General features: G+C 38.8%; 1 protein-coding gene and 1 long non-coding RNA gene across 3 annotated transcripts in view; one reads left to right on the plus strand and one right to left on the minus strand.

Moving 5' to 3' along the window:
• Window positions 1-3,856: 3,856 nt before the first annotated feature.
• On the minus strand, window positions 3,857-11,122 carry LOC150047441 (uncharacterized). The gene is made up of 3 exons (XR_016539415.1): window positions 10,986-11,122; window positions 5,250-5,388; window positions 3,857-3,929 (listed from the first exon to the last, which is right to left on the minus strand). It is a non-coding gene; the product is annotated as an uncharacterized LOC150047441 (long non-coding RNA).
• An 880-nt stretch (window positions 11,123-12,002) lies between these two features.
• The window catches only part of Iqcm (IQ motif containing M), a 189,414-nt gene continuing 176,080 nt past the window's right edge, over window positions 12,003-25,336 (plus strand). For both annotated transcript variants that reach the window (XM_090356586.1, XM_090356587.1), the window contains exon 1: window positions 12,003-12,223. The gene's annotated coding sequence lies outside the window, so the exon portion shown is untranslated. The remainder of the gene's footprint in view (window positions 12,224-25,336) is intronic.

Consider the following 25,336-nt stretch of genomic DNA (forward strand, 5'->3'; position numbering starts at 1 on the left):
CCAAGTTGAAAAGTTCATTTCCAGCGTAGTGTCAACTTTATAAAGAGCCTTACAACTCTTGACAAACTTGTAAGACAATTGAAGGGACAGGTTCATAAGGACCACCAGCCCAACTCAGGGATGTGCATGTCACAAAGTAACCTTGGCCTCTCAATAAGGATAATGCTTCAAACGCTGAGTTGTTGTCCCAGGCTGTGTTTTTAGGTATTTGGACAAATCTTAAGATGATAAGGAGAAAAAGCCAAAGAAGAAAGTTTATTAGTAATGAAGAGACCAGATACAGGGTCTTGACACTCAAGTTGGAGAGACTCTTGGAGGGACTGTTGACAATGGACAAAGCCAACAACGGATGTGTAGCGTTGATACATCTCCTCTTTAACACCTCTTTAACTCCTCTTTAACACCAGGTGTTACTTGGTGTATGGAGGCGAGCGCTGTCCTAAGATGTGGCAGATTTGTTCCCAATCTCACATTATTACATTTTATCATTTACAGTGTAAACTCTTGGTTCTCCACTCACATGCTTAGATTCCCCTGGTCCCTGGGATGAAGTCACAAGGCCACAGTACAATATTTGAGATATTCAAGGAAACATAGCAGCTGTTACAAGTGGCAAGATTTACTAGATCAAAGTAGCTTGATATGAATAATGTTAATATCAATAATATTAATATTAGACAGTGCTACATTTGTTCCAATGATGCCATATCTTTGCATAGTCTGGGGTTTTTGATGGTTACATTGAGGTAAAACAACCCCAAGGCAACAAATAAAGTGTGGACTAGGGTAGGAGGGGGAGGGGTGCAATATAATGTCAAGATATGAGAATTGTGTTATCCAAAGAGCTTGCACACATCTTGTTTAATAAGTGCTATTATTAAAAATATTATTTTTTCTTTTTTGGTCATGGGGCTTGAACTCAGGGCCCAGGTGCTGTCCCTGAGCTCTTTCAGGGAAATAGGCTAGTGCTTTACCACTTTGAGCCCCAATACCAACTTTCAGTTTTCTTATGGTTAACTGGAGATAAGAATCAGTCTCATGGACTTCTCTGCCCGGGCTGGCTTCAAACCACAATCCTCAGATCTCAGCCTCCTGAGTTGTTAGGATTATAGATGTGAGCCATCGGCACCCAGCATTAATTCTTTTTTTTCAATTTATGTTTATTTTATTCAAAGTTTGGTAGATACTTGATATACACTTACAAAATGGAACAGCTTACTTAATAAATAGCACAGTGAGAGTTTCTCTTGGCCGAGAGGTGCTGGGAAAATATTGCTAGGATGCTAAGAGTTCTGCTATCCAAGAAAGTCTGAGAATCTTTGAAGTATTTTTTTTAAAATAAGAGCAAGAGCTATTTTTTGTGCTAAATCAAAATCTTTGGAACCATAAATAGTTCCTGAAAACAGCTCTTGTTGAATGAAAATTTTGTTTTCTATTTAATTTCCTATTTGGGAACTTTCTCAAAAAAATGGTGAAAGGTACACCTTCTGGCAATAAGAAAATGAACTCAATTCTCATCCCTTCCTGTTTCTTGTCCCTCCCCAAGTAGGGGCTTGCATTTGGGAAGGCTTAACCCATATCAGCTTCCATCCTGCAGCACTCCAGGTTGAGTCTGGTTCTGGAACTGATGGGGATGGGATGGCAGTGGTTAGGGAGAAGTAGAGGAGTGAAGAGGTGTTAAGTATCATGGAGATCTGAACTTGGTAGGAGAGGTAAGTAAGTACTAAGTATCACACAGAGGGTGAACATATTCCGAGAATGATATGTGCATCGGTGCAAATATCACAATGAAACTGTCTTGTATAGTTAATATACTCTAATGCAAAAGTGATCCTCTACTTTCAGAACAGGATGAAAGCAGAACTAGACAATATGTAAGTGAAAAAGGCATGGTGTACCCAGAGACAACTATTTCTGATAATAGCTAACCTGTTGGATTTGGTTTACTATTCTGGCCAAGTACTGATTTAGACTCTCCTGCTTAGAGATTTCTTTCTTGATAATGGCCAGTGTATATTAAATTCTGGTGATGTGTGCTAACAGATCACATGTGTGCATTTATTTTCTCATCATGCTAATTTTATTAATTTGCTAGTCATACTAGTTCTATAAAGTGAGTGCTTTGAAAATTCTGTTTTTATTCTGTTTGTATACAGGAAGGATAGGAAAACTCGGAAGAAGAGCTAGGATTTTAAAACCATTTGTCCTTAAATGCAACTTTTTACTAATTTGTCAGAACTAGTTTGTTAGTTCTGATTTCATTGCTCTTTCTTGTACACTTGGAAAATTATCATATTGATTTGTGGGTCTGTAGGTTGTTGTTGTTTTCCCCCCTACAGATTCAGTCTTGCATCTTGAGATTTAAACACAAACTCTAATTGTTCATTTTTGCATCTGATGCTTAACAAGTAGACATTAATATTTATACAGGACCCATGGCTTATAATACCACATTGGTGTAATGACTGGAGAGAATTCTCAAGAGCAATAGCCAAGAATTCATCAGAGAAGGGCTTTCGGAACCACTTGACCGAAGTACAGCAGAAGATGAAGAAGATTGAACCCTTCCCAGATAATATATGCAGGATTACTTCTGTTCTTCACAAGGGTGCAGGTGCCAGCTGAAGAAAGAAGAGCCGATCAGACAGAAGGGTGTAATTCCAGGGTCACGACAGATCTTCCTTTGGGAGGTTCTTTGATTTTTTTTTCTTTCTCCACAGCACTGTACAGATGCAGTGATCTACAAATCAAGTATTAGAAATCATCTAGACTTCTCTTGATGTGTCTATGTGTCTTGGTACTGGGGCTTAGACTCAGGGCCTGGATGCTTTCCCCTAGCTTTTGTGCTCAAGGCTCGTGCTCTACCACTTGAGCCACAGTTCCACTTCCAGCTTTATGGAGGTTAATTGGAAATAAGTATCTCATGGACTGCCCTGAGAGGGATGGCTTTGAACTGTGCTCCTCGGACCTCAGCCTTCTGAGTAGCTTATATTTGAATTCAAGTGGCCTCTGTCCCAGCTCCTGAACAGCGGAGACTCCAGGTGTGCATATAACTCGCCAGGCACACTATGAGCTTCTGTTCCAGGCATACGCACCATGCATGCTTCTTATTATTTTCACTTATTACATGCAAATAATTCTACTCTAGCCTCTTTATTTATTGATTTTTTTGTTTTGTTTTTGGTGCTGGTCCCATGGCTTGTTCAGGGCCTGGTTGCTTCTTTTTCTCAAGACTAGCGCTCTACCACTTGCAGCCATAGCATCACTTCCGGCATTGTTTTCTAAGTCGTTTATTGGTGATAAGAAACTTATGGGTGTTTCTGCTGGGCTGGCTTCCCACTGCGTTCCTCAGCCACCTGAGTAACAAGGACCGCAAACGTGAGCCTGGCTCAGTCTCTTAAAATTTATCTTTGCATTTTTTCCAGGAATGTCCTAGGAATGCATGTATTGCAAGACAAAGCCTTTTGATGGCAGCAATTTATCTGTCAGGCAGTGACAAAGACACACACACACACACACACACACACACACACACACACACACAGACCGAGAAAGAGAAAGATGATGAAAGAGAACAGAGAAACAGATTGGTAGGTAGTTAGGGATATTTTGAGCAACAGTGTTCAGACAGAGAGCACAGACTTCAAGGGAAGAAAGAGCTTAGAACTTTCTAGAATGGGAAGAAGTTCATTGAATCTCAGGGGAGAGTTCAAGGGGGGAAATAAGGCCTTGGAAGAGAAAGCAGAAGGCAGATGGTAGAGGATTTATGTGCCAAATTAAGACGTTTTGAATTTTATTACCAGAACAATGGAGAGTCAGAACGTAAAATGAACAGATTTAGTGAAGACTATCCACCAGAAATCCATTTCTCTGAGCCAAGTTTTTCAGTCTTTCAGTTCTTTGATCCTAAGACTCATCTCAAAAGTGACCTACAAGAGAAAAACCAAATTATAACGACAGGGATATTGAGACAGTGCTATTTTCTAAATGTGTGAGGGCTTGTGGAACGATTCCATGATAAAAAATGCATGCAAAATTCAAATTTCATGCAAGAGGGTATGTTGTTCAGAACCCAACAGTTAGGATAAACATTGAAGAGAGGACACAACTGTCCAGCCCGGTGACCACATTAACTTCTATCAGCATTTGGGGAAGTAACCTTAGCCCGAACTAGAGCACGGAACATTTGGAAAATACTCTTAGTTTTGGAGAAACCTGCTGCTGGTTCAAAATTTTTGTGTTGCTGATAGAACAATCTGTCCTTGTTATGGTGCCCTGATACCTCGACGAAATAGAAAGATTGCAAGCTGTACAGTTGGGAAACCAACAAAAGTCAAGCTGTCCTGACTTTTCTAGTTTAGCCTTTGAATTATCAGCTTTGCCATAAACTGGGACATGTTTAACACAGGAGGAGGTCCATATTGTAGAATGCTTATGACTTATTCCCCCCCGATTTAATTAAAGATACGATTGTTCTATGAAATATGAAGAATGTGGCCAATGAATCAGAGGATGACTAAAATAACACCACAGTGCCCTTTGATGGTGAAACCCTAGTTTACGTGACAGAGTAGGATCTGGAAATAGTAACTTCTGTTATTGTTCAACTTTTAAAGAGTGAGTCCTAAGGTTTGATTTCTTTCCATTGTACTTCCTGCAGATGATCGATGGGATGACTAAAATCAATTTACAACTTTCCCCTTGAAGCTACTGGGAAAAATTCTTTTTTATGCCCCAAAGTAATAAACAAGAATTTTTATGCATGTTGCCTTTCAGAATTCAAAAAGCAGGAGTATTTTCAAAATTATTCTAAGTTAGAAAAAGTATTCTTTTCGGGATTGCTTCTGGACATGTATACTGTGCAAGTACTATTCAAAAGATTAAAAAAATAAATGTTACATATTTGGCATAATATTTTGAGATGCTTAGTTAAACTCAGAGGACTTCTGTGAAATTCCACATTAAAATATCAAATTCTTTTCAAATGAAGCTTTGGGGGAAATTATCTTGATCACTTTGGCTTTGGTAATAATGTCATTCATTCAGTGTGTTTTATTTGGAGTTTTTAAGTGCTAATGTTGATTCTGAGAAAATTAAGAAAGGCAGTGTGATGAAAGCAATTCCTCTTATGCAAAAAGAAAAAGACGTACCATTGTGTGTGTGTGTGTGTGTGTGTGCGTGCGTGCGTGCGTGCGTGCGTGTGTGTGTGTGTGTGTGTGTGTGTGTGCGCATGCGCGCTTTATTTTTACCTTCCAAGTGTGAGATTTTTTTCAAGACGTGGCTTATTTTGTTTTTCCAGTTTGAAGAGGAAAGGGTAGTAGTTAGGCCACAGTTGGAACTGTCATGTCTTTCTAACCCTATTCTTGACTATAATGGCTATTTCTGCACCTGGAACAGAAAAGAGAGATTATGAGTCTAAAAGTTAGAGGCAGAAATGTTATAGTAGTCTATTATGCTACTGTGTTTAAATAAGAGTAGATAAACAGGCCACGGAAAAAGCACATCTTCCAAGATTCATGCATGACTAGGGAAGGAGACACTGGGAAAGATAGTCTTCTTGATGGACAGCGTGTACAATTAGCTCCCTTTCCAAGGGAAGAAATAATTTCCTTGTAATGGAAGGAAATCTCATTTATTATTTAATGCATAGTCACCTTTATCTCAAGGTCAGTTGTTACCTCCTACCAGCTGTTTGTTTTTACGAGGAAAATCTCCAGTAATTATTTAGTTTTCTCTCTGACCATAGCAGACCACTAAATATGAGTAGCTTGGAAAGACTGATAAGAACTCAGCACTCCCAAACTGAAACATTACGATCATGTTCTCTCAATTTCTATATTGTGGGAGGCTAGGAATGCTGATTTTTTAGGTTCTCTCAGTGTTTTACTTCTCTGATGCTATTGTTATTTAAGTATTCTCATTCTCGATCTGCTTGAAACTCCATTGGGTACTTAGTATTTTTTTCACAATAGATACCTTAACATTTTAAAATTTTGTTCTTTTAGCTTCCTTCCTATTCTTTTTTTCAGTTCTTTCTTTAAAAAAATGTAAGTGGTTGTCCAAAGGAAGTGCTATTTAGCAAAGCAGTTTATGAATACCATGTATTGGGATCAGCATCATAAGGGGTCAGCACTCCCGCCCCCTTCACTCCACCCCTTCCGCCCACGTCTTCCCTCACATTCCTTAATGTTGTGGTATAGGCAATGATCTCTTGGCTGCATTTTCCTTCCCTTCTTGTGTTATGCATCTAGTCCCCTCCCCTTGGTCCCGCCCCCTCTCGCATGCACCCATTTCCTGGTGCTGCTTTCTAAAAGTTTTTACTACTTGAGGTCTCCATAGAGTCCATTATACCTCAGTTATCCCAATTTTTCAAGCCTCTCACTGTGTTCAATGCCTCCTAGTTATATGGAATGCTAACCTAGCAATCACTGTGTTCTGGGCACACTCCTTAGCCTCTCAGGGACTGGTCTGGAAGGCGTGGGAGATGGGTGGACACTGGTGAAATTCAGTGGAGGTCATTATAGGATTAGGTTCTTCAGGAACCTTTCGGGGTAGGAGAGCTTGTAGAATTGGCTCAAGATGAGGCAGATGAGTCAGGCCTTTGTTTCCTGTATCAATAATTCTATAGAATTGCTATGAATGACCCTTATTAGCAGCTTAGTAAGCACATGCTTTTATTTTTATTTGAATCTCTGGCATTGTGGATAAGGTCTACAGAGGTAGATATTTTCTTTTTTCCTTTTGCTGGCTCTGGGGTTAGAACACTGGGCTAGCCAGAGCATATTTGTTTTTGCTCAAGGCTAATACTCTACCACTTTGAGCTACAACTTCACTTTTGGCTTTTTGGTATTAAGTGGAGATAGTGTCTCATGGTCTTTCTTGCCTGGTCAGCCTGAGTCGCTAGGATTCTGAGTAAGCCACCAGTGCCCACATCCCTGTGTTGTTTGTCTAGCATCCAGGTGTGACTAATGCTTCTAAGCATCCCTCTGAGAATGTGGGGAAAAGCCAGACAGAAGCGGGCAGGAAAATTACTTGGCATTTTATTGACAATTTGTGTTTGAGAAAAAAGCAGAGTACTTGAAAGAAATGTAATTGTTGGGAAGAACATGGAAAGGTTTTAGATTTTGATTCTGTCATTCAAAGTCTCTGGGAGGTAACCTGGTATTCCAGTGTAAAATGATTAGATTAGCCCAACTCTATTTTTTAAGTGTCTATTAACAGTGCGGAAAGAAGTAACTGCTGCTAGCCTAGCCTTGTTCCCAAGGGCCCAGCTGGTGCTGGGTTTGGCAGCCTCTCTGGAGAAAGGCTCTGTGAGCATAGAGACTAAAATAACCAATTTTGTGCTTCCAGAATTGGATTGGAGTTTTGAAAAATTACCTCCCAACATATCCAACAATCATCTATGACTAGAAGAATCTGTTGTCTTCCATATTTGCAGGAAGTCTTTGCTGGGTACTCATACCTGTATTCCTAGCAACTTGGAAGGCTAAGATCTGAGGATCATGGTTTGAAGTCAGTCTGTGATATCCTTGTCCTCAGTAAACTACCAGAAAACTGGAAGTGGTACTGTGATTCCAGTGTTAGAGCACTGGCCTGGAGCAAGAAAAAACTCAAGAACAGTGGGTAGGTCCTGAATTCAAGCCCCAGACTAGTGCATGCAGGTATACCCATACACACACACACACACACACACACACACACACACACACACACACACAGAGTCATGATGTGTTAATTTCTAGATTTTTTTGTTTTCCTGGATTTTATTTTCTGTAATTAATTATTTATTGTAATTAATTAATGATTCACCTCCCATTCCATTAGTGTTAATATACCTGTTGATATTTTTACATTTCTAGATGCGAGTCTGTCAGTCTATAACATGTATTGCATACCAAAATTGGGGAACTCATGTTTCCTTGAAAATAAACTGACCTTGGAGAGATTTAATTTTCCTGGTGAAATGCTAAAATTATAAGGGCTAGTTCAAGTATATTAGCCATATCTTTTACATATAAGATTTTGGAAGCAATTTTTAATATCACTTATTGTAAATATGAAAAATAATTCGAGATAGAAGGAATTTTGTTGTTCCAGCTAAAATCAACTTAACCTGTAGAAAAAGATTGGTTTTCTGTAATTAATGTTTATGAGCCGATTCAAAAGATGGGTGTTTCAATCTAAATTCTTTGGTCATAATTAAATAAATAAATTTAAATAAATATATTTAAATAAAGAAAAGTCAGGAATATGGAAACAAAAAGGAAAGTAAAAAATATTCATAGACAGTCATTAACTGTAATTTCTATCTAAGTTTTTCAAGTTTTCATTACAACTTTCTACTTTTTTTTTGTCAGATGTGGGTCTTGAATTTAGGGCCTGGATATTGTCCCTGAGCTCTTTTTCCTCAAGGCTGGCACTCTGTCATTTATAGCCACAGCACTACTTCCTGTTTTCTGTGGTTAATTAGAGATAAGCATCTCATAGACTTCTATGCCTTGGCTGGCTTTGAACCACAATCTTCAGATCTCAGTTTCCTGAGTAGCTAGGACTATAAGCATGAACCACTGGCACGTGTGTGTGTGTGTGTGTGTGTGTGTGTGTGTGTGTGTACAATGTTAGGAAAATCGTACTCTACAATTTTGTGCACAAGTCCAATTGTGTGATAATGATTCCCCAATCTGTTTTAAGCAAATATGTCATGAACTGCTGTCTAAGTATCAATTCATTTTGCTTTTATAAACAGATGAATATTCTACAATACAGAAACAATTTGACTAGCAAGTTGAGGAGCAAGTCATCACTGTTTTAAAGACTTCCCATAAAATAATTGTGTCTACAGCTCCTTGAACATTCTTTGGATCAGTTCTTTAGAAATATTCTTAGCTATAGTATTGCTGTGTTTGAAAACACAGGTAATTTAGATTTGGTAGAAGTTGCTAGATTCCTTTTCAGAAGAGTTGTATCAATTTTATACACTCCAGGAGCAAAGGGGGCTGAGGAGGGTAAGGAAGGTGGGGAGAAAGGGGATGAGGAAAGCCTACCTTTAACCACTACATATTAGTAGTCTTACTAATATTTGACAGATGGATGAAAGTGTCATGTGGTTGTTTCTGTTCTTTGGACCATTAGTGAGACTAAAACATCTTTTCTTTAATTTCTTGTCATATGTACTTATTTTATGAATTTTATGAATCAGAAGTTCAGGCCAGCAGGGGGAAAAACCAGGACCCCTATTTAAAGAATAATGAAAGCTTTTTGCTTTCAGTTCAAAGCACCAAGTTCAAATCCAGTACTGCCCCCAAGGCTTTCTCCCCCCCAAAATTAATTATTAAAGATAGTCATCCCCCAAAAATTAATTATTAAAGATAGTCATTGTAATATATGCTAGAAATAGTTTCCCCAGTGATTTTCTTTCTTAACTCTGTTTATGATATATTTTTTAGCATGAAAGTTATAACTTTATACTTTTTTCAATTATTGTTATTATTCTAAAGGTGATGATGTACAGAGGGGTTATGGTGACATCAGTCATATAATGAATAACTATGATTTTAAATGTCAAGTCTTTTTAACACTTCCTGCCTGTAAGCTGGGGAATTTTAATCTCTTTAACCTCTGATTCCTGTGGCTGTAAATGAAGAATGCTGTGTGATAGTGACAGAACACCCTCTGCAGAAAGGCTGTGTCTGATGACTGCCAATATTCTCATGAAAATCTTGGGTGTTCCAGTGGATTCCCCTTCTCAGTGGGCAAAGTTCCTAAGTGGACCCTATCTGGACTGTCTAGAACTATGGCCAGCCAGATGTGAAGGCTGGCCATGCACTGGCTTCTGCTCTTTGTTTTCTGATATACGGATTTCATAACCTGTTTTATTAGAAAGTAAATAATTGATGTCACACACTTTGCTGTATAACACTGGTTTACATACATTAACCCATACAACCCTTCTCTAAGATTTTCAGAGTCTATTCCACAGCTCCAAATACAAAACAAAGAATAACAAACAAACAAACAACAAAGAACAGAAACCAGAGGTGCCGACTCGCAGTTCACAAAATCCGAAAAAGGATCTTGATATTCTGCCTGAGACTTTTCCATTCCATGTACTTTCCCAAATAGTAGAGCTTTTTGACATTATACTGTCAAAGTACATGGGCCATTGTGCTAAGGTTAAAATGCTTGTTTAATTGTTTTTAGGCTATTTTATCATTTCTGTTCTCTTTCATTCCAAACTTGGGGCGCTAAGGTTGAAGACTAGTTTGCCTTCTTGCTTATCAGGAAGCTCGTTGCTTCCATCTTGCTTTCTCGAAGGGACAGGGCTGTACTTCCTGTTAAGATCTAAAAAACCCGAGGAGTTATTAACATCTTGAATGATTTTGCCTTTCTGGGAAATAATCGTGGCAGTCTGTCCTTTCCTCACTGCTGAAGATTGCAATAAAACTCCTTATAGAGTGGAATTCTCAAAAGCTTCTTTGAGCATGTCTCTGTCTTGGTGACAAGGCTCTTTGCTTTATTACCACTTCAACATAGAGAATTCAGCTAAAGAAATCCCCAAAATAGAAGAGAATGGGTAGCTACTAAAAAGGTGAAAATTTTGAAGGCTTCTGCATTTGGACTAACCCAGATTTCTACCCAGCTTTTCATGTTCAGAAAGCCACCAAGACATTGAAGCCCCGGTTTCCCCTGTACTTTTCTATCTACTACACCATTTCTTAGGTATTAATTTTTTTCTCTAGTGATTTTTTTTACTTTAAAACTTGGAATAAAAACTAGATGAATATATAGGTACTCATTCAAAAGTCCCAAATTCTTCAGATCTTATTTTTTTTAAGAGTGTACCCAAAGTGATGTAATATTGAAAGGTTACAGGTCAGCGTTGTTGGTCAATTATGATCAAGGTCGTTGATGGCTTTTTCAAGTGATTGCATTGTTATCAGGGCTTTGATGATAAATCTGTGACATTGAAAATGCAGTTGACTTACCTTGGCAAATTTGATTTATTAGACTTCTATTGCAAGGTTGTCCATTTGGTAGTCCTTGTTTCATATTCTAATAGCTAGGGAACATATAAATTTGAGGCATAGCTTAGCTTCAGCGTAGCAGTTTCATATTTCACAGGAAGCATCTGATCAGAGAACTTCACTTTCTGATATTTCTATTATGACACTGGAGTTTTCACATAGTGATGATACTGAATTTCCATTTTAGAGCTCCTTGCTTCACAAACAGTGCTGTGATTTCAGAGAGCTGTCAGAAATACAATAAATGAGTGAAAATTATTCATGAAGAGACAACTTCACTTGGGGAGGAAACGTTAAATGGTTTCATAGAGGACACTGAAGAACTTAGTGATTGATAAAGCATATTCTGTTAAGCTTCTGTTGGATCTTTTCCTTAAAATAGATATAACAACCCTAAGGGATTTTTATTTGAAATTGTGCTTAATTTTAATTATACAGGGAAATTTTCTAGCATTTTTTCTGGAATGGCAGAGAAAATTCTTGAATGAAAGGATGGGACTACAACAAGAGTTTAATACATATGGACTTTGGTTGCCAAGATGTTGAATGGATTGCAGAATTAAATAACCCATCAGCAAGGCACAGGTGGCACATACCTGTAATCGTAGCTGTTCAGAAGGCTGAGACCTGAGGATTGTGGTTCAAAGTCAGCTTGGGCAGGAAAGACTCTTATCTCCAATTAACCACCAGAAAATTGAAAGTGGTGTTTTGGCTCAAAGTTAGAGCTTTTAGCAGAAGAGCCCAGGGACAATGGCCAGGCCCTAAATTCAAGACCCACAAGTAACAACATCCTTCCATCAACTTCTGTTGTTTCTTTGGTCAGATTGGGTGTTCCTCACCCAGGAGCTGAGCCTCTACTGGTCTCTCCTGACAAAGAAGAGCTCATCTGATTGGAGGCAGTGTGAGAGCATCAGCCAATTACCACTTAGTACATCACACGATTCTAGAACTCTTTAGTTGTCAATGGAGACAGGCATTTGTGAGTATTTACTAAGTACGCACAAGGTTGTCAGGGACCAGAAAGGTACTTGAATTATTCATGATATTTTTGGAATTAGTTTAAAAAGTCTAAAAGAAGATAAAGTTGGATAAGTATATAACAAGAATAAGGACAGAGCACAGTATTAATGACTCAAATCATTTTGATTTGTAGACCGTGAAGTTGTGCCTGGAAATTTTGTTGGCACTAATGTAAAAAGGTGAGTAAAGTAGTATTAATTGGTTTAAGTAGCATTCATATGATTTTCTATTGTTTTAAAGGCTTCAACACTTTCAGGAAGCCAGGCCTGAGGGCCTAGACCTTGAATCTCAGAACCTGGAAGGCTCACATAGGAAGGTCGCTAGTTTGAGGCTGGGTGAGTTTGACATCGGCCTGAACTACAAAAGGAGATTTTTGTCTCAAAACCAAACAACAACAACCAAAACAACAGCAAACAAACAAAAATCCCAGATGCCAAAGTTTCTGCAAGTTTATTTTCTAATGAAAAAAATTGTTTTAGAAATGTTGGCATAATTATGTTCATAGAATTTTTGGCTGCTTAGAGATGTTAAGATATCTCCATACCTACATCTGTATATTTGACAATGTGTTAGTTTTATAATGTATGAGAATACTATCATTTAGCTCTTTTGTTGTAGTGTCCTCACAGGAAGGAAAGCAGATGACTTCAATGATTGTTGTTCTTTATGTACTATGTTATTTCTCTTTTTTTTGCCCCTTTTTAATTTCATATTGTTACTGTATCTGACTTTGTTACCTGGTATATTGTATATACATTGATTTGTTTATTTGAAATAGAAAAGGAAGGGGAAAACAAGATGATTGGGAGTGGGTGGGGGGAGGGAACTGGGGGCAAAAACATGAGAAGGAGTATAAATGTGTGAGAAGTAATGCACCTACTACCTGGTGAATGCAACTATAACCCCTCTATACATTATCCCAACAATAAAAAACAATGTTAGAATGGAGGTTAATGCTGTGCCTCCTCCATACAAATCAAAGGTACCTTAGCCAATGTTCTATTTTAAGTAGCACTAAATATTCACCCACTCTGAATTATAACTATCTCCATAGAGATTTGCAAGTTGATTTACTTATTTGGGCACTTAGAGTTTTTCTTTGAAAAACTGAAGGACTGTGCTAGGTTGAACATATTTAGAACTAGTGTTGGGTTGATATGACTAGTGTCAACAGAGTCCAGTGCTTGTGTGTGCTTGCATTTCTGTGTGTGTGTGTGTGTGTGTGTGTGTGTGTGTGTGTGTGTCTGTGTGTCTGTGTGTCTGTGTGTGTGCCAGTCCTGGTCTTGAACTCAGAGCTTGGGCGCCGTCCCTATCTTTTTACTCAAGGTTAGTAGCACTCTCTCATTTGAGCCACAACTCTAGTTGGAACTGTTTGTTTGTTAATTAGAGATGAGTGTAATATCTCCATTTCTGGCTTTTGTGCTGTTAATTGGAGATAGGAGTCTCATAGACTTTTGTGCTTAGGCTGGCTTTGAACCACAATCCTCAGATCTCAGCCTTCCGAGTATCTAGAATGACAGATGTGAGCTGCCAGAGCCCAACTCCAGTGCTTTTCTTGAGGAGGCCTCTTATATAGAAAATGCAATCATGCCAGTTTGGAGAGAGTAGGATAGTCTATTGTTTTCTTTTAATAATCAACTCCGTCATTATATCAGGTTTATAATCATAGGTTTGTAGAATTGTCCTGGACACAGAAATTATCTTTAGTTGGAGACTGAATATGGCATTAGAAAAATGTGACATTTTTAACAGAGATTCATATTCCATAGGAGGAGTATATAGAACTTTGTCAGCATTATTCTCTTTTCACTCCATGATTTCTGTCCTTTGTGTCAAATGTTAACGACAGACCCAAGAGAGAGATAAAATAAATTAATTGGTCCTCACTCTTCAGAAGGCACGTGGACTAGAGGTGAAATGATTTTGGAATAATCATTATGTGCACCTGATGCATCTGGTATTTTCCTTTTGTTATAAAAAAAAGTTCTGAGAATGAACTGACAAAGAGATGATCAGTCTGCACTTGGGCTGTGATTTAGTATAACAACACCATCTTATCCATCTTAAGTAATTATCACATACACTTAAGATAATTTTCTTGATAAACACCAGGTCATTCTTTTAGAACAGATCATGGAAACAATTCTTGCATTAAAGAAATCATTTTCTAGAGCAATTTTCAATATGGCATTACTAATTAAATCTTTCCAAAGAGGAAGAAGTTACTGGCTTCCAGTGTGATACATTTAGATTATCTATTTGTTACCTTTAAGTAGTTGTACATAGGAATTTCCATTCATCAGATCAGTTTACAAGTGTGGTGCATACTGATTGAGTCAACCTTTTCATCAGTCTCCCTGTCCCACCTAACACAACCCCTCCCCTCAGTTTTCTGAATCACATAGACCATGCATTGACTATTTTGACTATTATCAACTATTATTTAATCCTTCTTCCTCTCCTCCCTTGTCTACTCCCCTACATTTGATACCTGATTTTGAATACCAAACTATTGGAGTGAAATTACTTGATCAATATCTGGTAGAAATTTGCCTTTCAGTTCTTCCTCATAGAATATTTTTCTACCATTTCAAGACATGAATTCCCTGTATCTGTAAGATTAGGTACAGTGTACAACATTTTATTTTGTTGAGCATTAATGGACCCAGGACCTAGGCTCCATTTGATTTTCTGTACATTGAGTGTGTCAAGAGGGTCTCTGGCTTATTTTCAGAAATGTGAAGGCCTTTAGAAGACGGTCTTCACCTGCTTTCTGCAACTACTTTACAAAGCCCTGGGTCCCAGTCTGTTCCTTGCAGATTTTCAATTCTTTGGAGGTTTGTCTTGAATCTCTGGGGCTAAAAACGGGTCAGAGAAGGCTTTATTCTTTTGTAGCTTGTGGGACAATCCAAGAGGCAGCCTGTGTGAAAGGCTCAGAAACAGCCATTTTGACATCAGTGGTCTTTTTCTTATTGTAGCAAGAAGATAGGAATTTTTGTGTGTGTGACAATTTAAGAAGTATTCCTTATTGGACAATAGACTAGTCTCTTTCCATTGAGATAAACGTGCTGAAATTTTAACTAAGATTCTAGTAACGTAAGTAAGGGGAGCAGACCATACCAGTGTTTACCCACTTCTCAAATTGCTTTAGACCAAACTTCCTTATTTTAGGTTTCTTTGTGCATACTCACCTTTAATCCTCAGCTCCAGGGGAACTGGTTCCATGCTGGTGGTGAGATGGGGACATCTGTTGTGTAAATAACTTGTCCCTGGCCTTACCCACTTAAAGATGGATCTTTTTGGATCTAGTAAAATTGATTACTTGTAGACTTGTGTCCTTTCCTTTCCCTACCATTTTTTTTTTTTTAGCTTGAATCCTAAAAAGAAAAGCCACGTCTCAAATATTTGCTGAATATGCTGCATTCCTCTGGAATGTGAACTTAAGTCAGGGCAACAGTGGCTCAGGCCTGTAATCCTGCCTACTCAAGAGATTGCGATCTGGGAGATTATAGTTTGAAGTCAGGCAGAAAAATTCACTAGACTCACTCTCCAAAATAGCCAGCTAAAAAGCAGGGCTGAAGGCATGACTCAAGTGGTAGAGTGCCAACCTAGAGTTAAAAAAATGAAGATAGACCATAAGCTATTGGTGCTCCAAAATCTGCTGTAAAGTTGATTCTCTGAGATGATTTATGCCCCAACTAAGAAATCTTGTGTCCAGTCCCTCTCTCCAGCTATATTTTGAAAATTAAGATAATTGTAATATTTTAATATAGTGGAAAAGTTCGCCAAGGGCTAAGAATATATTTTAATACAGTGCAAATATTTACCAAGGCCCAGATATTATCTGATATTTGTGTAAAAAGTGCTCAAAACTTTGACATATTAATGTATTTAAGTAGCAGGGTTAAGTTGTTAACTTTTACAACAGAGCCAAAGGCTATAGACTTTAATCATCACTCACCATGCATTGGGAAAAACTTAAAACTAGACAGAGCAGAAGATGCCTCAATTTGTGTCAAAAAAGAGGCCCATACTTCTGGGAGAAGGTAGCAACACACACACACACACACACACACACACACACACACACACACACACACATCAAATCAAAATGCAGTTGTTGAAAGAAGTGATGCCATTGACCAAGAAGTATAATCTGACTTACGGAATTGTTAATAATAATACTACTACTTATAATAATAGTAATGATTACAACTGGGAAAAATATAGCTGTAATTACTACTAGCCTATTTTTCCAACAGTGGTATGTCAGCCTTTTGTTTTAATTATTAATACTATTTGAAAATGTTTAGACAATATGTATACCTGTATGTTTAAAAATGGGGACATTATCATCATGAGAGAGAAATAGAGAATCAAGAAAGAAGCCGAAGAAGAGGAAGAGGGAGAGAGGAGAGAGGAGAGAGAGAGAGAGAGAGAGAGAGAGAGAGAGAGAGAGAGAGAGAGAGAGAGAGAGAGAGAGAGAGAGAGAGAAACATCAAAGATGTAAGAAGAGAAAATATATGTGTAAAAAAGTTAGAGTTGAGATGTGGGAATGAACTTTAGTATGGAACTTTGAATAGTTTCTTTCTCATTTGTGTTTTTGCATTAGGGAGTTAAAATCACATATTTCTGGAGCACATTCAGAATCTGAGGCACTTGTAATTAATCATAAAAGGTCTATCTGTAGGGTCACTTCCTTGACACAGGGTTTGTCCTTCACCACCGTGGAACTTAATGCTTAAAGGTGGCTCTTGGGAATTTGGCTCCATGTTAAAAGAAGCATTTGTATTTCGCCAGTCCCCCAGAGGACTCATAAACTATACTGTGACTTCTGAAGACCGTTTCAAAGTCAAATGCCTTCCTCGGAGAGTACTTTGCGGCACACGTATAAAACTGGAAAAGGGCATTTCAGTCAACACTTTATTCTTCTAGCTAGGAACAGGGGCTAAGTAGTTGCTACCAACAGGGATCATTTAAGGGACGTGCAGAAGGCCCTTCTATCAAAACATCCTTCCCCAAATGGAGCCTGTGTATTTTGCTCTACTTTCTGGAGCTGTTTGAAATTCTGTCCATTACAGATTCACTTACATTACAATGCCCTCTTTAAAAAAATCCCAGGGAGGGCTAAAGAGTCTATTAATCAATCAGTCACAGCCCAAGGTGGCTTAGTTTAATTTAATTGCTTTTCCCTAGTTAATGGAAGTTTTGATGAGGGTCAAGAAGAGAGGAAAGGAAAGTAAGGTTGTCCCCAGGGTTGCTGAGTGTAAGACAAGCTTGAGCAGAGAGTAACAAGGCAAGGAGGGGCTGGCTTTCCACATGCAGAAGGCAGCATGGGGCTGGGGCCAGGGGTAGGGGAAGAGAAGGGGCTAGAAAATGGCACAGGAAGAGAAATGCCAGGGCAATCTGGACATATGATAGGGCAGCAGGTCTTTCTCTGCCTTTATATTAATATTGTCGAGTACTGTGGGGAAATGATTTTGGAATCTTTTTAGAATTTGTATATTGTTTAATGGTAGATACCTCAGTATTATGAGAAAGGGAATATGGAACCTTCAAAGCAAATTGAGTTAGCATGCTGTCTAAGCATATATGGTGTGTTATATTTTGTCTGCTTTCAGCACATATTGCGCATTCTATTCATTAAACACCGAATATAAATCAGGGTTATGGGATTGATGATTGTCACAGTAAACAAGGGAAGGGCTCAAGATTATTCAGTAGAACAATTCTGAAACTTGATGGGAAGAAATGACTAGATTACATGGGGAGATGTAATGTTTCTTTGTGTTTTTGCTGCAGAATAGGAATAATGGAATGGAGTTGGCTCAAGGTAGGCTTCAAGATATTTTAGTTTAAGCAGAACTTTTTTTTGCCTGTCCTAGGCTTGAGCTCAGGGCCTGAGCACTGTCCTTGGACAGAGGCTTGAACCTCAGCACCACTTCCGGCTTTTTTCTATGTATGTGGTACCAAGAAATCGAACCCGGGTCTTCATGCATGCTAGGCAAGCACTTTACCACTAGGCCAAACTCTCGGCCCAGTTTAAGCAGATTTTTTTAAAGCTTGCTTTATGATTTAAGAATCTTTGCTACACATTTATGGAATTATCAGTTCTTTTTAGAAAACTGTATACATGAACGGGATAGCCAGCTTCGTTTCCTTCTTTTTAACCTTCTCTTTTCTTGTCATGGTGTTCTGTAGAGGGGTAACAATTGCATTTGTAAGGTAGTGAGTACATTGTTTCTTGAACATTGTCTTTCTTTTATTCTGGTACTGGAACTTGAACTCTGGCCCTCGAGCTCTCATTTGGCTTTTTCACCGCAGGTTGGTGCTCCACCTTTTGAGCCACGGCACCACTTCTGGAGGTGGTTAATCGGAGATAAGAGTCTCACAGGCTTTCCTGTGTGTTGGTTTCAGCCTTGCTGCTCAGATCTCAGTCTCCTGAGTAGCTAGGACTACAGATATGAATGACTGGTGCCCAGCTAGACAAAGCCTGAATTCCTTTGTTGCTCTGAGCGCTTTGTATTTTGTGCAACACTTGTAGTTTCCATAACTTCCCCTGACAGTTGACTTTTCTAATCTTTGGATAAGATTCTGTGAGCCAAGGCACGTGGCTCATTATGCTTCTGTGGAAGAGCACATGGAGCACATTGATAGCAAGGCAGACAATTAAAGATGGAGCAGAGCAAGGGTAGACTTGCATGTATTAAACTTTTCTTTTGTTCAAAATCACTTATAACAAACGTCACTTCATGTTCTCCCGCATTATCTAATTTTCTAGTGATAGGTTGCCCTCAACATGTAGCTTTATGAAAATTATTATAAGATTGTAATTTATAAGAATCTTCAAATTAGTATCCCATCATATGAAGCATTCCTGCTGGAAGATTTAATCTCGCGGAATCCCACCGTAATTGTATAAGTAGTCCTACACAATCAAAAGGAGGTTAACAAAGTGCATATTTCATGTTTGCATATGGCACAATCGCTGCAAATAAATACAAATTTCTTGTTGAAATTTGATTCCCCTCTGACATAATTAATGCAACCTATCCTGTTCAGCAGAGGACAGACACGTCAAATTTCAAACTAAAGTGGTTAGGTGAATTTTATTACCAAAACAAAATATATAAACTTATGGAAAACGTGTCTTATCTCCTAAGAAAGCCTTTGGCAGAATGCAGAGCTATGCTGGACCCCAGGAGTGGGCAGCAGGGTCTCTGGGTAGCTTGTTCTCTAAGTCACTTGTATATCTACATGCTCCTGGGACTTTGTAGAGAAACAGTTTCCATTCTCAACCCTTATTTTTCTACTGGTAGTTGTTTAAGATGTAGGACTCCAGTGTGCTAGTTTCAGTGAGTATCATTTTCAGGAAGCACTATTTCCAAGTTATAGTTTGGGATTCTGAGTTTTTCTCCCTATTTTCTTGCAGGGTGTTCATCTAAACATCCCGATGGTTTAAAGGTAGGGCATTAGTTGTAATGGATGAGTAAAATTTCCCATCACACTTTCCTGATCTGTTCATCCATCGAGGGACATCTGGTCTGATTGCATACTGTGGCTATTGTGAATAATACTGCAATGACAATGGTTGCACTGGTGGTTTTACTGTGTCCTGATTTGTAGTCTTTTGAGTAAGTGCCTAGGAGTGGAATTGTTGATCATAGGATAGATCTATGTTTAATTTTTGAGGAATCTCCCACACTGCTTTCCAGAGTGGTTGAACAAGTTTTCATCCCCACTAATATTGTGTACTACTATTTGTAAGGAAATGGAAAGACCTGGGAAAAGTATGGTAGGTGAAATAAGTCAGGTGCAGAGAGACAAAGGATGCATGTTTTCTCTTATCGGCAGAAGCTAGATTTAGCTTAAAAACGTATAAGTAAATGTACTAGGTGGTATGCAAGTACGTACAAATGTATTAACTGATACAGGAAATATTCAAGATTATCTCTGTTATGCATAGCAAAAATTGAAGAATTCAAAGAGTAAGTAATAGGCACAAAATTATATGGGGCATAGGGTTTGAAATTAGGTCGTTCTGACTCCAAAGACCTACTGTTGACTAATGTAAAGCAATTCCCCTGAAAGGTCAGTGGGTCTCTAGGAGTGATAATAATTAAATTGTACTTGTCTCTGTGGGTTCAGCATCAAGTAAAAATAGAGATCGTTCTTTTATTTTTAGCCCCATTTGGGAGATGATGGATAGTTTTAAAATATTCATAATACAGAATATACGAGTATGACTGTGAGAACTGATGTTGAACAGAGAGCGTGGCTCTGCGGAGATGAATGATGTTGGCTGCAGAAGCTGAGCAGAGAGAGTAAAAGGAAGTAAAGCGTTAACTGCCACTTGGCTATAGTGGTATGTTCTAGGAGGAGCTGGTGCCAAGACCCTGGGGAAGCAGAAATTTTCATGCTTTGGGGATGTGGATGGAGAACAGTGGGTGTAAACTGGAAACTGCATAGATAAAAGTAGTTGAACTAATCAATTCTGGGGGAACTTGGAGGGGCTGACAGAAGTCAGCAGACAGGGCCATCCTTCCTTGTGGGTCTGATATAATGTAGAATGCAAGTTGGTTCTCCAGTGGCTTCCAAAGAAAGGGTAGATCTTTCCATTGTCAGCGTTCGCTGAGCGTGCTTATGAAAAGGTCCTGGTTAGGTTTTTAGTCCCCTTTGACTGTGACTTCCTAGCATTCTTGTGAGGTTATACTTTCAACCGAGGCAATGCTTGTGTGAAGACCCTCTGTAGAAGTGCCAGTCCTGTATGCCCGTCAGCATGCGAAGCTGTTGCTTGATATCCAGTATAATCTAATCTAATTATTCTCATTCAATTTGATGGACAATAGCTGCATATAAATATATGTCACATTTCCTTCAAGTGAAGAGTACACATTCCCATTCCTGACGGTCAGGCTGAGCAGGCAAAAGAAGGCTGAGTGTACAAAAGTCCATCTTTGAGGCTCTTTGGGTCAAGGCTCAAGTGTTTAAGGTTTGAAGGAGGGGTGAGTTCCTGGAGGGAGGAGTATGTGACAATCAAGAAACACAGAATGGAACAAGAGGTCACCACAGACAAACACCACCTGACCACACAAATGTCTGAATTTCTAGACAGACTGCATTGTGAGATGATAGCCTGAACACACTGTGTTGTTCCTGGCTCTTCTAAACCACTCCCTTGATCATTCATGAAGGAGGTCTGCAGGAGAGAAAGCAGTCAGAGGCAAGTCTCTCTCCTCCCAAGGGCTGTGCCCAGAATGCAACCAGGGGACTCTGCAAACCAGTGGTTGCAGCCTTAGGGTGGTGATGGTTTCCCCATTCCACAGTGCCTGGCATTGCTGCTAGGTGCTTGGTGAATGATGGTGATGGTGGAGGGTTATACAGAAAAATAAACAACTCAGGAATAAGGAAGTCCTGTTACTGAAACACAAATGAGGGTTTTGTTTTTATATTGAGAAATGTAACATGAATCTAGTTATTGGACCCAGAAAATAGTCAATGAGGCACAAGTAACTGTTTCAATTCAGAATTGCTGCTCTGAGGTCTTCACATTAGAAATCTTTATTTAGGACTCAACTGCCAGTGGAGTCGTTCTCATCTTAAAGTTTGGGGATAAAAGGAGGGTGATGACTGAGTCATTTGAATAGGTGACCTCTGTTTTGAAATTGATTTTCAGATTGAAACAGTGGAACTGCTTCCTTGCTCTTGGTCTCCTCCCAGTCCCTTTTCTTTCTCCCTCTTCTTTTCAGCTTGTATTCTTCTCTCTCTCTGTTTTGGGCTAGAATTAATCTCTGCTATGAGCTATTTTTATTGCATGCAGTAAATAGTTTTGAGTCTTTTGTTTTTAACCTTTCAGTTAAAGCTGAGTAAGAACATGTTCAGTTAAGACGTGTGTACTTTCTCCTGATGGCTTTTTTTTCCCAGTTGGAAACATGGCAGTTTCTGATGGGAACAATGTGTATTTTAGCACCTAAGATCTGGAAAGTATAAAATAAAAGAACATTATTCTCACTGTGCTTTGGAAAAGGCCACAGTCTAATCTACTTACGGACATGGCTATTAATTTTGGAGAATGGAAACCCAAGTTTCCGGCATCAGATAGTATCTGGGACCCCAGTGTGCCATCTTGCATTAGCTATTAATGTTGGTTATATGATTCAAAGCTTCTGGATTTGCAGTAGCATCAATCCATGTCTACAGCAGCAAACTCGACTTCTTTTTTAGTTAAAAAACGAAGCATTTTCTAACGTCTCCATGACATGAAGATGTATGTCCCTTGATCTGATTCCTTGCTTTTTTTCTGTCACATGATTGACACGTGAGTTGAGCAGATACTTGCTTGAGAAGTGTGAGTCGTCCCAAACCATGGATCCCAATAGGCTGATGGAAATGCTCACCAGTACAGCCATCTTTGATGGGTAACACACGAGCCTCATCTCGGTCCTACAAACCAAGTGTACGAAGCCTGTGATGGAAGATAAGTGTGTTGAGGGCACATTTATCCAGCCTGAAGCCAATGGAGTCTGGAGGACAGGGGCTACTCTGGATGTATACTAGGAACAATTCAGAGTCCAGAGTGAGGACCCAGAGAATTCATTTGTCTTTTCTAGACAACTTCCCTTCACCAAAACCTGAGTAAACCAAAGATATGAAATTGCAGAATTGCCTTTCCTGATCTGCCGCCCCTGTCTCAGGTCTAATCACCTACAATGTTTGGTTCCTTGGGAAATATTTTCACTGGGAAAATGCAGTTGGTAAGTTCTGATTGGTTCAAGGAGATAATCATATGACTGGTGGTCATTTTCAGTAGGGAAATTAACAATGTACATTTATGTGTTATGCTAGACTTTAAAAGGTGATGTCTAAATATAACCTGGCAATTGAAGAGACATTTAGAAATTTCTACAGGGCATGAATTTTTAGATGTCACACCTGAGACTCTTTCATATATACCCAAATCACCTACTGATTTCTTGGTTTAAAGTTGCAGGATAATCACATATTATTGATGTGTTTTGGGATGTGATTGCTGTGGCATCTACAGTCATATATTTGAAGGATAATTTCAAATTCTACAGATCAATTTTGGAAAGCATATTTGAGTTTGGGGTTTTTTTCCAGGGGGAGCATCATGCAGAGCACTCGTATCAGAAATATCTCTTATGATACACTAAGGCTAATTAAATCACAATGTCTATATTTAATTGTTTAATTCAAGTGTCTATTTAATTTGATTTTAATTTATTTTTTGTAACTTATTTGGTGAAGAAAAAAACTTAATTTCTAACACGTCAAAGATAATCTCTTCTGTTTCTCCCCTTCCCTCCCCCCGCCCAGTTTTGAAGCTAGAACTATCTTTTATCTTTTATCATCTCTAGTCCCTCCCTTAAGAACCAGAAACTGGTTCTTTCTTCTGTGGGTGTTTGATTTCATGTTGCTTTCTCCACTGATATTCTCTAATAATTATATGAGTTGATTATATGGTCTTTCTTAGGTGTCTTGCTTATACTTGGTGGAAGAATACAATGAGACTAGTGTTCTAATTCCTCACTTTTGTATACAGGCTCCTTTCAGAGTCTGGTTTCTCAAATGAGTGGCTTCAGCCATTTATTCTGCTGTCTCCCTCTCACTCCTGCTCAACGCCCTGCAATTTGGCTTCTCCATCTGTACTTCAGAGAGGCAATATTACAGAAGCCAAACTAGACTAAATGGCCTGTTTACAGATCGCTTGCATTTCCACCTTTCTGCTGAATGTATCCCTGCACATCAGACTGGCTTTCTTCAAATGGTCTTCTTCATTACCTCTATGCCATTACACAAATGGGTCTGCAATCTCTGCTTTCTGAATTACTAATGGTTTTGTTATTTTAATAGAATGCTTTATAGAAGTGATTTCTGTGAATTCCATGCTACTAAGAAGAAAGCTGAAAAATGTTTCAAATCCCTACTCATTATTAAATGGACATTTGATAACACCATTATTTTTTGTGCCAGTACCAGGGTTTGAACTCAGGGATTTGTGGTCTTGCATAACTTTCCCCTCCCTCATGCCAAGGTTAGTGCCCTGCTACTTAAGCCACACCCCTACTGGACATAAAAGTCTCATGGACTTTGTCTATGCTGGCTTTGAACCTTGATCCTCAGATTTCAGTCTCCTGAGTAGCGCAGATTATAGATATGAACCACCAGTTCCCACCTGTTAATGTTTATTTTAAAATGAACATTCTCTATATTATACATGGATATAGTTCAAATGAATGATAGAAGCAGGAGTTACTTAAATGCGATCAAACTATCTTACTTGAGGCAGATAGACTTGAAAATGATGGTTCCCCAGGTTTAGCCTGATCCTGACATTCCTCCACTCACCATGAAACCACCTGGCCTAGGATTTTTGTTTTTGAGAGGGTTTGAAACTACACAGTCAGTATCTTTGATAGACTTATTAAAGTTATCATTTCAGGTATTCCATTTACTTCTTGAGTGAGCTTAGTGGCTCACTCAAGGTTATTTGTGGCATCTAAAGTGTTTATGGACATAAAGTTCTTGGTAACATTCCTTTAGAATTCTTTTAATTTCTGTAGAAAGTCCAGCGATGTGACCTTCTTCAGTCTATGGTAGTTAAGTTTTCTTTTTCCTTTCCTTTCTAGTCCTGGGCCTTGAAACTCAGGCTCTGAGCACAGTCCTTGGACTTTCTCAAGGCTAGAGCTCTACCACTTGAGCCACAGCACCACTTTCAGCTTTTTTCTATGTATGTGGTACTGAGGAATTGAACCTCAGTCTTTGTGCAGGCTTGATAAGCACTCTACCATTAGGCTAAACTCCTGGTCCTGTTTTAGTTTTGATTTTGTTTTTTTGGTTAGTCATGGGGCTTGAACCCTGGACCTGGGCACTGTTCCTGAGCTCTTCATCTCAAGGCTATCACTCTACCACTTGAGCTACAGCACCACTTTCCTGTTTTAGTATTTTTTGAGCAAGGTCTTACATTTATACTTTGTCTGGAATGGATTATGATCCTCCTACTTACATTCTGCATGGCTGAGGTAACAAGAGTATGTCACCACACCCAGCTTTTTATTTGTTGAGATGGGATCCTTCGACCTTTTTGTCCCAGCTGGCTTTGATCCACAACCATTTTGACATCTATTCAGGTAGTGAGAATTAAAGGCATGAGCCACCACAGTTGAATAATACCTTAATATATTTTAAACCTTTGTAAGGTCAAGTTAAGACCTTAAAATTAACTCATGTTATATATACAGGCCAACTATTTTTGTATATTTCATGAATTG

The sequence above is a fragment of the Megascapheus bottae genome, chromosome 23, assembly GCF_031878675.1.
Source record: "Megascapheus bottae isolate mThoBot1 chromosome 23, mThoBot2.hap1, whole genome shotgun sequence".
Lineage (NCBI taxonomy): Eukaryota > Metazoa > Chordata > Mammalia > Rodentia > Geomyidae > Megascapheus > Megascapheus bottae.